The sequence below is a fragment of the Natator depressus genome, chromosome 11 (genome assembly GCF_965152275.1).
Source record: "Natator depressus isolate rNatDep1 chromosome 11, rNatDep2.hap1, whole genome shotgun sequence".
NCBI lineage: Eukaryota > Metazoa > Chordata > Testudines > Cheloniidae > Natator > Natator depressus.
Genome location: NC_134244.1, coordinates 64,587,371 through 64,600,574, shown reverse-complemented (window position 1 = coordinate 64,600,574; position 13,204 = coordinate 64,587,371). Strand labels below are relative to the sequence as shown.

Sequence of the window (13,204 nt, the reverse complement as noted above, 5' to 3'; positions counted from 1 at the left end):
CAATGGGAGCTGCGGGGGTCAGAGCCTGCCTTAGCCCTACTCTGCCACCGATCAGGAGCCAGCCAAGATAAGTGAGGTCAGAGGGCTCCGTTCGCTGCCCCCTCCGCATGCTGCTCCTGGAAGTGGCCAGCACGTTCCTGCAACCCCTGGGGGGGGGCAGAGGGCTCCGCATGCTGCCCCAGCCTGCAGGCACTGCCCCCACAGCTCCCATTGGCCACAGTTCCTGGCCAATGGGAGCTGCGGAGTCAGCACTTGGGGTGGGTGCATGGAGACCCCTGTCCCCTCCCTCCCCTCGGGGCCACAGGGACGTGCTCGGGGCCAGGGCAGGCAGGGAGCCCACCTTAGCCCCGCTGCACTGCCAGACTTTTAGCTGCCTAAAATCTCCTGGTTTGTCTTCAGTAGCCTTCTGGAGATAGAGCCCAATTCAGGGAGACTTCCAGTGAAACCGGGAGGGTTGGCAACCCTCTTAGTAATCTGTATAAACTGCAATGGGGAGCTCTAAAACATAGGGCCATAGCATTAACAGAGTTAATTACTTGGACAGATGATGTAGAATATTATCAGGCTTCTTCTTATGTGGCATAGCATTACTAATGGTTTTCAACCATGGTAGGCCATTCCATATGATCCTCTGATAATCTCTTTGTGTATGAACAGTCCTTTTGATCCACCCACAATACCATATTGTCCATCTAAGATCTTCTATTTCTGACTGGTATTCTTCTGCCATCAACTTTCCCTTCCAGTGTCCATAAACATACACTGCCCGCTGAGCCTCTTAAATCATGTCCTGCCATTCAAATCTTTCTTTTCATAACATCTCTGACTAGCATTGGCTAAGTTCCAATCATCTCCAATACTTTTTCATTGGTTATGCAGTCTACCCATAATATTTTCATAATTCTTCTCTAACACCATAATTCAAATCATTGAAGTGTCTTTATTACCAGTTGTTTGAACGTTCATGTTTCACAGATATAATTTAACACAGACCAAATGTAAGTTTTTAAGAGTCTGAATTTAGTCTTTAGAATTCAGGATTAGTTAAAAAAATAGTAACCTAAATGTATAGGATAGAGATAAAAATAGTGGTATAGTGATAGGTTTATTCATTTCAGAGTATTGATTTAAGTCATGCAAATATGCCACACTTCTTTAATTTATATAATAAATATAGTCAAATCAATTTGATCCATTTAATTCTGCTTGCTCTGATTTCTAATATCCCACAGTACATATAACACAGCCTGTTCTGAACCAGCAAGCCCAACATTATAAGACTGTCCTAAACTGATAAAACCAACAACAGCCAAATACACCAGAAAGGTTTTCAGGCCATTCCACAGCTCAGGTACCCATAGCTCGGACAAGGGATCTGTACAATTGCACGTGTTCTAAGAGTTAGTGGCAAAGGTGGGGATTTAGGTGATATAGGCCATAATGTTCAGAAGTGGCTTATAATATGGGGTACCTGTCTTGAGAAAAGATGGGCCCGAGTTTCTGAAGCGCTGAGCATAGGGAACTGGGGGTGTTCAACACCTCTGAAGACAAGGCCCAGGTTAAGCACCCGGGCACTGAGGAACCCAAGAGCAGTGACCATTTATAGCCATAATGCCTTTCATCTGTGGAGACTCTGGTTTAAATCTATTTCTATTCCTCAGGAACTTTCAAAATTGCATTTTTTTGTTCCGCTTTGGAACAAAATCTTTTGAAGTTTTGGAATTTTCTGTGGAACAAGGATTCCAGTTTCTGGCCAGCTCCAAATTACACACTTAAACAATACAGACCTTCCAGATGCATTTCTTTCTGAATTCTCTAGCCTACTCAGTGACCACTCATGTCCCTTATGTGCATGTGAAAAGATTCTCTTAGATACAGAAAGTACCATCAGAGTTCAACATCGGAAGCAGAAGTGAGAAAAGTGGTGAACAATGGGGGCTGTTAAAAGGGGGCATGGCCTACTTTTAACAAGAGGAGAAGCTGATGCAATAATGGTGAAAGCTGAAGTCTCTAAGGCCATGTCTACACTGCAAAATTAAGTCGACCTACCTTACGTCGGTATATAGCTGCTGCAGTAATTACATCGCTTGTGTGAGTCTACACTTTGCTCCTTGTGTCAGTGGTGCGTGTCCATACCAGGAGCGCTTGCATCAATTGTATTGTCACTGTGGGGCATTGTGGGAAGGCTCCTGAAAGCCAGTAACAATCGACATAAGCAACGCAGTGTCTACCCTGGCACTGTGTCGACCTAACTACATCGACCTTGACTCTGCGTTGCTCGTGGAGATGGAGTTATTAAGTCAGCGTAGCAGGGCAGTTAATGTTGGTAGGAGCAAAATTTAAGTGTAGACACTTAGACTCATAAACTTTCAGGCTAGAAGGGACCAAGATGATCATTATCGTCCCACTTCCATAGTCAGATCAATGTAACTGCCTTGCGTGGATCTATCTCTGTAGTGTAGACCAGGCCTAACAGAGTTTGCTAGTAGTGAGAGATATTATCAAGTGTTGTGAAAGAATAAGCCATTCCAAAGATCTTCTGCTAAGTTCTCGTGATTAACACACTGGTGGCGCAGGTAATGGCATGCAGCTGTGACTTAGTTTGTTTCAACCCTCCTTGCAGGTTTTCATCCATAATCTGATATTATAAAATGCCTGTGTAGGCTAGTGTCACTGAATAAGAAAGATTCAACTGAATTAAACACAAAGCTTTTGCTGGGCTCTGAAATGACACAGGGATGCCCTTAACCACAAGGGTTGATTTTTCTAATGCTATTCATTTCTTTTCAGCTTTATGAGTTTCTGGACTTCAGCATGGAAAAGTCTCCCTGTTGTGTATTCCAGTAATTTTGTTCTCTCTCTCTCTTTTGGACAGAATGCAGAATCCTCTCTCTCTCTCGCCCTCTGTATCTCACATCAATCAGAGTTGCAGCCGTGGTGCACTGTACAGTGTTCTTTGCACCTTTTGGGGTAGATTAGTGCCCGCTCTTCCCTTCCAGTACCAATAGCCTATGGCAGCTGCAATTCTGTTTTCCACCCCTCCAAGAATAATGAGCATATGAACTCTTACACTTCATAAGGCTTTGTGGGATCTGATCCCACTCAGCTGAGTGGGTCTGTCATTTCTACCTGTGAACTGAGTGGCTGGAACTGCAGCACTAACAAGATTTGATTCCTCCTTCTTCCAAGCCAGATTCCACCATTATCCTACTGAGGGCTCCCCACAGTTGGGATAGGGTGAGAGGCCTAGAGTATAGCAGGAGTCCGAAAATATTTATATGAATAAGGAGAACAGCCACTGTTACAGTAACAAGGATTAAAAAAGTCTGAGAATTCTGGGAGACATAAATCCTCATGCATATGGATAGAACACCTATTTGGTAATGTGCTTTACAAAAAATATTTCCCTGTAGACAGGTTCATCTACTGGCAGGTTTCTTGCTTCTTCACATGAGACAGGTGGTACTGGCCTCGGTTGGATATAGGATACTGGACTAGATATGCTCCTGGTTTGATCCAGTATGGGAATTCCTATATTCTTCTGCCTAGGGTTCAACCCAGCCTGATGGCACTAAGTACAGAACCTCTAACAAGTAGTGTTTCCACTTCGGCTGCTCTGGAGAAATCAGTGGGAGTTAAGAGACTAAATACCTTTAAGGATCTGAGCCTCAGTCTCCAAAACCATCAGTTTATAATCCTTGCACTGAGCTCCTGAGCAAGGGAAGGTAAGGATCTGAGCTGAAGTTAACCCCTTGTTCACTGGACACGTGGTAGTGCCATTAAACTTTGTCACATGACAATTAATTTTTAGCCAACAGAGCAAAAAGAACCTGTGAAGAATTCTTTATGCTTTGTTTTTAACTGCTGGAGGTTTTCCATTTCTTAACATTGGAAGCGGCAGTCTGTATCACTGCTCAATATTAAGAGACACAGTAAACTCACACACATACCTGGGGTTTTTTGGTGGGCGAATCACAACTCAAAACTGTTAGCAGATGAATTAGTAAGAGTACCTTCAAATGCAGAGAATGTCCTTAATTACCACCACCATCTCCCATACCACATTTCATTAGCTCAGTCTCCTCTCCTGAACCAGTCCTAGGTAAATACTGATGAAAGACTTGTTGTTTGCTCAGTTGGTTCTCCACCCCCACCAGCAATACCTTTGCACTCTAGTTTGAAAAACAGAGATAAATAACTAACCATACCAAAGCTGAATTAATCCCCAGAGCTCCCTGAACCAAGCATGTGTATTTTTAATATTGTATATAAACTTTGTATTTAATATTGTGTATAATATTTTTAACTACTAGTATATAAACCTTCCCCGGCACTTACACATCCCAAAAGAACTACCAGAAGACACACTTCCATAACGTTATTCCAGAACTGAGTGGTATGCAGCACTGCAGTAGCCTATGCATTACTCAGTTATTCAAGAGGAGCCAGCACCAACAAGTCCATCCAAGACAGGTTCTTGACACTTCTGTAGTGGGAGCCATTTTAAGTGCTGGACCTTAAGTGCTCCTCCAAGAGTCCAATGGCCTTGTCTAGGCAGACTCCACTCCTGAGTAGGGGGGATTGCTCCTGGGAGGCCTAATCTGTCATTTTGTGGCTCCTAGAAAGGGGATGTAGGAACTAGACATGAGCCAAAGCTCGAAGCTGAACATCTTCATGTTTCAAGGAGAGGGGAATAGATGTGACTTTCTGGATCTGAACCTGTTTTGATTGTGCTGGTTCTAGGCCAGATCAGAAAGCCTTCAAGGGCCTGTTTTCTACTTCTGGTTCAGAGAAGACCAAAATCTTACTAGAACAGCTGATACCGAAAGATTTCCATGATTTGAAATGTCCGTAATCTCAGGGGATCAGCTGAGCAATCAAGATACCCATCATTTGGCACCCATATCTCAAAGTAACTTTGAATGCCAACCTTAGACCGACTTCACTTTCAAACCAGATGCTAGCCTCGCTTTTAGCCCAGATATGGATCACACACTACCTCCTTTGCCCATTTCTAGTAGGCATCTTTATGACTACAGAGCCCAGGAATGTCCCGAGGTCCTTAGGCATGAATTTTCAAAGCAGCACCGGAAACTACAGGCTTGCAGAATAACAGGCATAATGTACTGGCAACAAATCTCAGCATCATGAAGCAGCAGACGATCTAACAAGAGGGAAACAAGAATTATTCCTCTCTTTGTAAAGAATTTTGTGCTGTGAGCAAGCATGTCCCCATCTTATTTTTCTCTTTCTCCATTCAGAAAGAAGGGGACTGTGCATGTTGTCCATCCTGTGTATAGCAGATGGAGGACACATCCACGTAACAGGAGCCCTCCACTTTGGCCTTCTCAAACACGCTGAGTAACAAGGGTCAAAGGAATATTCACTAAAGAAAGTGAAAGTGAACTTGGATGAAACTCAGTAACTGCCAAGCGGAGAGATGTAAGGCAGAGAATGTAGCAAGGAAATCACTCAGATGGATTTGAATAGCACAGCTAGTTAACAGAATTTCCTCACTTTTCAATGGCTCAGCTTTCAGAAAGAAGATCTACACAATTCAAAATAAGATTTAAAAAACGCTAAAGAAATATCCACTGCCCCTCCCCTCAAAAATACCACGGAAAGGGAGAGCAAGAAATCTTTTCACACGGAGAGCTTTGTTCCAGGCAGTGACCCATCAACAGATGTCACTCCCTGGAGAAGAAAGCAAGGCAGGATATCCTGGCACTGGCAGCACGGCATGCGTCTGAATGATAGGCAGATGTACTGCATCAGGCCAGGAAGGGATGAGCAATCTCTTTGAAAATATCAGTACTACAACTTCAGTTTTAATAAAGGGGAGGGGGTAACACTGAGTGCTATTTATATAAGTAAGAGACAGTCTTTCCTGTTAGTGAGGAAAGTTACCCAGCCACACATTCCTGTAGCACACTTGTAGCATGCTGTTGTCAATGCTAATTAAAACCCTGATCCTGCTTACACCTGTGCTTAACTTTATGCACAAGAGTAGCCCACTGAAGTCAATAGGACTATTCACATTTCAAGTTTAGCATATGCTTAAGTCTCTGCAGGATCAGGGCCTAGTTGAAATTCTTTATTTTTGGGTTGAGTCCATTTGTCATTAAAGTGAAACCTTATCATACAAAAAAGCAAGGGTCAAAGCCTGACTAGTCATTGCCATTTGGTAGTGCTGTGTAGGCACTGTGGAAAAAACCAAATATGGCCCTGATCCTGCAAACAGTTACACATGCACTTAACCTTACACATGAGTTACACACACATGTAAAAGCTCACACACACAAGTAGCCCCATTGATATCAATGGGACAAATCAATTGCTGGCACTGCTTGTGTTTGTCAGGTGTGCATGTGTAACTGCAAGACACTGGGCTGATTTTTGCAGGTGCCAGGCGACCACATCTCTCTTTGACTACAAAAGATGCTGCAAGAGCTTTGTATCTCTAGAAGAAAAAAACCCCACTTATTTAGATGCTGTCACCAAGCTTCCCGTTCTTCTCTTGGCCCATCCTGTGAGGCATGGCTGTTCATAATGTTGGAACCCGCTGGGAGATGTGAATTGATTCTGGCTGACTCCCAGTAGGAGGTGTGGCTTGTTATCGCCACCCAAGGTGGAAATGGCTCTATAGGAAGAGTCATCTAGGACAGAACTGTGCTACAGGAGGATTTCTAAGAATACTAAGGGTATGTCTACACTACGAACTTAGGTCGATCTTATAGAATTCGATTTTTAGAAATCGATTTTATACAGTCGATTGCGTATGTCCACACTAAAAGCACATTGAGTCAGCCGAGTGCATTCACAGTACCGTGGCAAGCGTCGACATTCCGAGCAGTGCACTGTGGGTAGCTATCCCACAGTTCCTGCAGTCTCCGCCACCCATTGGAATTCTGGGTTAAGCTCCCAATGCCTGATGGGGCAAAAACAGTGTCACGGGTGGTTTTGGGTACATGTCGTCAGTCACCCCTCCCTCCGTGAAAGCAACAGCAGACAATCGTTTTGCGCCTTTTTTCCGTGCAGACACCATACCACGGCAAGCATGGAGCCCGCTTAGCTCAGTTCACCGTCACCGCTGCTGTTGTGTCCTGGGTGCTGCTGTCAACAGACGGTGCAGTAGGACTGCTAACCGTTGTCATACACTGCTTCTGCTGCAATTCTGCTCTCCTGCTCCCCAGCGCCGAGCTCGGGGGATCCGTTCTGGTCCTCCTGGGTGCTGTACGACTGCTAACCATCGTCATCCACCGCTTCCGCTGCAACTCTGCTCTCCTGCTCTCCTGCAGACGCCATACCACGGCAAGCATGGAGCCCACTCAGCTCACCATCACCGCTGCTGTTGTGAGCATTGTAAACACCTCACGCATTATCCTGGAGTATATGCAGAACCAAGCTAAGAGATGCCAGCACGAGGAGGATTTTGATGAGGACATGGACACAGATGTTCCTGAAAGCACGGGCTGTGGCAATTGGGACATCATGACGGCAGTGGGGCTGGTTGATACAGTGGCACGCCGATTCTGGGCCCAGCAAACAAGCACAGACTGGTGGGACCACACAGTGTTGCAGGTATGGTATGATTCCCAGTGGCTGTGAAACTTTTGCATGCGTAAGGACACTTTCCTAGAACTCTGTGAGTTGCTTTCCCCCACCCTGAAGCGCAGGAATACCAAGAGCTGCCCTGACAGTTGAGAAGTGAGTGGCGATAGCCCTGTGGAAGCTTGCAACACCTGACTGCTATCGGCCAGTCGGGAATCAATTTGGAGTGGGCAAGTCTACTGTGGGGGCTGCTGTGATCCAAGTAGCCAACGCAATCACTGAGCTGCTGCTATCGAGGGTAGTGACTCTGGGAAATGTGCAGGTCATACTGGATGGCTTTGCTGCAATGGGGTTCCCTAACTGTGGTGGGGCGATAGATGGAACCAATATCCCTATCTTGGCACCGGATCACCTTGACAACCAATACATAAACCGCAAGGGGTACTTCTCAATGGTGCTGCAAGCACTGGTGGATCACAAGGGACGTTTCACCGACATCAGCGTGGGATGGCCTGGAAAGGTGCATGACACTCACATATTTAGGAACTCCGGCCTGTTTGAGGAGCTGCAAGAAGGGACTTACTTCCCAGACCAGAAAATTACCATTGGGGATGTTGAAATGCCAGTAGTTATCCCTGGGGACCCAGCCTACCCCTTGCTCCCATGGCTCATGAAGCCTTACACAGGCAGCCTGGACAGTAGTAAGGAGCAATTCAACTATAGGCTGAGCAAGTGCAGAATGGTGGTAGAATATGCCTTTGGACGTTTAAAAGCTCGCTGGTGCTGTTTGCTGACTGGGTCAGACCTCATTCCCATTGTTATTGCTGCTTGCTGTGTGCTCCATAATATCTGTGAGAGTAAGGGGGACATGTTTATGGTGGGGTGGGAGGTTGAGGCAAATCGCCTGGCATCTGATTTTGAGCAGCCAGACACCAGGATGATTAGAAGAGCACAGCAAGGCGTGCTGCGCATCAGAGAGGCTTTGAAAACCAGTTTCATGACTGGCCAGGCTTCGGTGTGACAGTTGTATGTGTTTCTCCTTGCTGCAAACCCGCCCCCTTTGTTAATTTTAATTCCCTGTAAGCCAACCATCCTCCCCCCTTTGAAATAAAGTAACTTGTTTTGAAACCATGCATTCTTTCTATATTAATTAAAAAAAATAATGAGATAGCGGACAAGGTAGCCCAGGTGGGGTCGGGGAGGAGGGAAGGACAAAACTATATTGTTTATTGTAGCCATACTAAAAATCAAACTGTTTGAATGACAGCCTTCTGTTGCTTGGGCCATCCTCTGGAGTGGAGTGGCTGGGTGCCTGGAGCTTCCCCTCCACCCCCCAGAGTTCTTGGGCGTCTGGGTGAGGAGGCTATGGAACATGGGGAGGAGGGTAGGCAGTTATACAGTGGATGCAGCAGGGGTCTGTGCTCTTGTTGGCTTTCCTGCAGCTCCAACAGACGCTTCATCGTGTCCGTTTGCTCCCCCAACAGACGCTTCATCATGTCTGTTTGCTCCCCCATTAGCCTCAGCATCGCATCCTGCCTCCGCTCTTCGCGCTTTCCTTAATTCTTAAGGAAATTATTCTTTCCTGGCCTCTGCCACTGAATACCTCCATGCATTAAGCTGTGCCCTATCAGTGCAGGAGGACTGCATGAGCTTGGAAAACATGTCATCGCAAGTGCATTTTTTTCACCTTCTAATTTGTAAAAAGAAAAGGAGTACTTGTGGCACCTTAGAGACTAACCAATTTATTTGAGCATGAGCTTTCGTGAGCTACAGCTCACTTCATCGGATCCGATGAAGTGAGCTGTAGCTCACGAAAGCTCATGCTCAAATAAATTGGTTAGTCTCTAAGGTGCCACAAGTACTCCTTTTCTTTTTGTGAATACAGACTAACACGGCTGTTACTCTGAAACCTTCTAATCTGTGATAACCTCAGGGACAGAGATGATAAGGAGGGTGTAGAAACATTTGCACCTGGGGGGAGATAAAAAGGGAGAGTAAAATTGGGTTGGCTTCTTATGCCTTCATAACATGTGGGAATGTTTTCAAACTGCAGCACCCCCCTTTACCAGAGCAAGCAATGGGTTGGGTTTCACATTTAAAAGGAGGGGCTGCAGTATTCGGGTAGATGTGCAGCACACACCTACCCCCACCCCACTGCATGACTATTCTCCAGGATGATCCCTTCAACCCACACCCCCCGCACCGTGTGGCTATTCTCTGGGATGATCCCTTTTAGCCAAGCGCAAACAGCCCAGCATGAACAGGGTCCTTTTACTGTTCCCTTACAAAAATTCCCCTATTTCAACCAGGTGACCATGAACACTACTGCTTTTAAACCCTGTACTGTAGTTACAAATGTGCACTCACCAGAGGTGCCTTCTCCGGCTTCAGGGTCGGGGATCCCACCCTGGGAGGGTATTGGCTCCAGGGTGATGGAAAGGACCTGGCTGCCGGGGAGAATGGATTCACCACTTGCCTGCTGCACATTCTCGTCCTCTTCCTCCTCCTCCTCTTCCTCATCCACAAAATCCTCCTCCATGCAGCGTGAGACTCTCCCCTTGCAGGTGTCCACAGACAGTGGTGGGATAGTGGTAGGGTCCCCCCGTACAGCAATCAGATCCAGTGTCTCCCTTTTGGTCCATGCTGGAGCTCGTTTGTGATTCTGGGGGGACTGCATGGTCACCTGTGCTGCTGAGTGCTGCTGAGTTCGCCACGCTGACCAAATAGGAAATGAAATTCAAAAGTTCCCGGGGCTTTTCCTGTGTACCTGGCTAGTGCATCAGAGTTCAAAAGTGCTGTCCAGAGCAGTCACAATGGAGCACTCTGGGATAGCTCCCGGAGGCCAATACCATCAATTTGCATCCGCACTACCCCAAATTCGACCCAGCAAGGTCGATTTTAGTGCTACTCCCCTCGTTGGGGAGGAGTACAGAAGTTGATTTTAAGAGCCCGTTAGGTCGACGGAACGGGGTTGGTTGTGTGGACGCAGTCATTTTTAAATCGACCTAACGCAGCTAAATTCGACCTAATCCCATAGTGTAGACCAGGCCTAAGACTGTGGAGACAGCCTGGGCTGGAATTGATGCCATACATTTCTTTATTATTTAAGGCCAAACCACAATCAGTGGGGGAGTCTGACCCTCCACAGTGGGCCCAGACTTTGTTTGGAGAGGGGTGAGAAATCACAGGTGCCTAATTTCAGGCTCCCAAGTTTGAAAATGTTGGCCTTAGTATTCATGAAATATACCAGTTTCCATGTGATGTCCTTGGAAGAGGTCAGCTAAGCCCAGGGACAACCAAATAAGTGGCAGGGACAGAAGTAAGGGTACAGAGTCAAAACAAGGGATCCAAAGGGAGTCACTGGGTGGAGAACCCCAGACAACGCCCACAGCAAGAAGTCAAGGGAGAACAGAATATGCATGAAACACACCAGCCTATCTAAATGTTGAGCTTGGAAACATGGGATCCACCAAACAACCAAAGCCTACTGTGACAGAATACACCCATGTGTTCACACCCTACACACTGCTGTAATAATTTTTGTACATAGTATGCCTTATGAAGTATCATCCAAAAACTCATAATTTGCTCATCATTATTGTCCTGGTAAAATAGGTGTGGCAACATTGTATGTAAAGTTATAAGATTCCACTGCATGATATTACTAACACATGTTCCAAACTGAGGTTAGTAAGCATGTCTGTCTTAAACAAAGGAATGGGTGCTCTGCTAAGTTGGCATATAAGCAGTAAACAGAGTTATCAAGCAGGAATGGAAACAAAGGAACCTCAAACTGGTGAGAAAAAAGCAGCAGGGAACATCCTTCCACATACACTTTTTGTGTCATGGTACCCAACTGGAAATGTTTTTCGTGTGGGGAACTGAAATTATAAAAAGGAGGGACAAACCTCCTAAGACATGCCCCCCTGCTCTCTGCCCATGGATTCACTGCACCTGGAGGGATAAAAGAAGCAGCTGTTGGACTGGGGGAGGGGTCCTGACTTACAGAGTTTGGTCAATAAAACTGCAGAAAGCATGTGGTAAGAAAACGTTGCTTTGAATTTAACAGTGTGTTGTTAGGCACCAGTAGGGTTGCCATTTGTGGTTGGACATATTCCTAGAGGTTTCATCACAAGACATAATCTTTAATTAAAGATGAATCTTTACTTCCTGGAGACTCCAGGACAATCCTAGGCACCCTAGGCACCAGTAGCATTTTATCATTATTTTTCTTGTAACCATTCCTGACCTTTATGCCTCATTACTTCTACTCACTTGAAATCTCTCTTTTTGTAGTTAATTAACTTGTTTTATTGTTTTATCTAATCCAACGTATTTAAATGGAAGTGTCTGGGAAACTCCATTTGGAATGGCAAGTCGTGCGCATATTATTTCTATTAAAGAAATAACCGACTTTATATAACTTGTATGGTCCAGGAGAGGGCTGGGTTGGACAGGACATACATTTCTGAGGGAAAGTCTGAGACTGGTGGGGGTGTTGGGGTCACCCTGCAGTGTAACTCAGGCTGGTGAGAGCCAGAGTGTAGCCCAAGCATGGCTGGCAGGTTGCAGTTACACATGGACACTCTGGGTACAGTTTGCCTGCTGGAAGGCTGTTTGTGAGTGCCCAGGTGGGAACTCCTTCAGCAAGGCATTGTAAGGCACCCAAGGTTGCAGGGCAGAGCTGATACAGCAGCTCATTAGTCTGGATTGTACCCTGGTATGTCACACCCACCCCCTTGGATGAGGGAGGAGCCAAGGGACCACACACCAATGTCTCCTATAAGCTGCGTGGCCATGCAGCAATCTTGTATATACGGTGCAGGCAGAGAAACTGTCACACATCTCCAGCAGGGATGTGGGGTGTCCCTTTATGAACCTGCTCTGCTCACCCCCAGCTCCTGGGATGGGGCACGTGCAGCCCGGCTCCTCCCTGCGGGGGTGTGGAAGGACTTCCCATTCTGGGGAGGAACATGCCCGGCCTGGCCAGGAGCAGCAGCAGCAGCTCTGGGATGCTCCTTGCACAGGAGCTCGGGTGAGGGGCTGGACAGGGTCTGTGGTGCTGGCCTGGGGCAGCAGCAGCTCTGGAGCTGCGGCCTGACGGCCAAAGCACCAACCCCCAGCCTGGCAATTAGTGTTCAGAGACACAGCAGCTTCCACTGCCAAGAGGCAGTGTGGGAGGAAGCTATGGCCCAGGCCTCTTCCTGGGAATGCCTGGAGGGGGGTCTGAAACCCCTGGACTGGGGAGGTGTGGTGTGACCCCTCCCCCCAGCACAGACCCCTGGCCTGGCTCCTAAGACTGCTGCTGCAGAGCAAATCACCTCCCTCTGGCACCCCACAAATGGCAGGGACAGAGACTAGTATGTGATACTGAGGGGACCCACCCTGGTGCAGTCCTCTACACACCCCTCTTTCCCCATACACAACTTCCCCTGCAAACCCCTCACCTCCACCACCTCAGTAGACCCGTCATCTCCCTCACAACCTCCCCTGCTTACCCCTCACCTGCCCACACTCCCACCCCAGTTTACCCCTCACCCCCTCACAACCCGCTCTGTACACCCTTCACCTCCCCCCCAACCCCAGTACACCCCTCATCCCCCTCACAACCCCCCTGCATACCCTCACCTTCCTCACCACAGTACACCCCACA

At 47.0% G+C, this 13,204-nt stretch overlaps 1 protein-coding gene across 2 annotated transcripts in view; it reads right to left on the bottom strand.

Annotated features, from left to right (window-relative positions):
- The window catches only part of CPS1 (carbamoyl-phosphate synthase 1), a 153,376-nt gene extending 149,341 nt beyond the window's left edge, over nt 1–4,035 (bottom strand). Inside the window, exon 1 of one of the 2 annotated variants that reach the window (XM_074968096.1) lies at nt 4,014–4,035. The gene's annotated coding sequence lies outside the window, so the exon portion shown is untranslated. Of the gene's footprint in view, nt 1–3,950; nt 3,969–4,013 lie in introns of those variants that run through there. The other variant, XM_074968097.1, reaches the window with a different exon arrangement.
- Between the last annotated feature and the right edge of the window lie 9,169 nt (nt 4,036–13,204).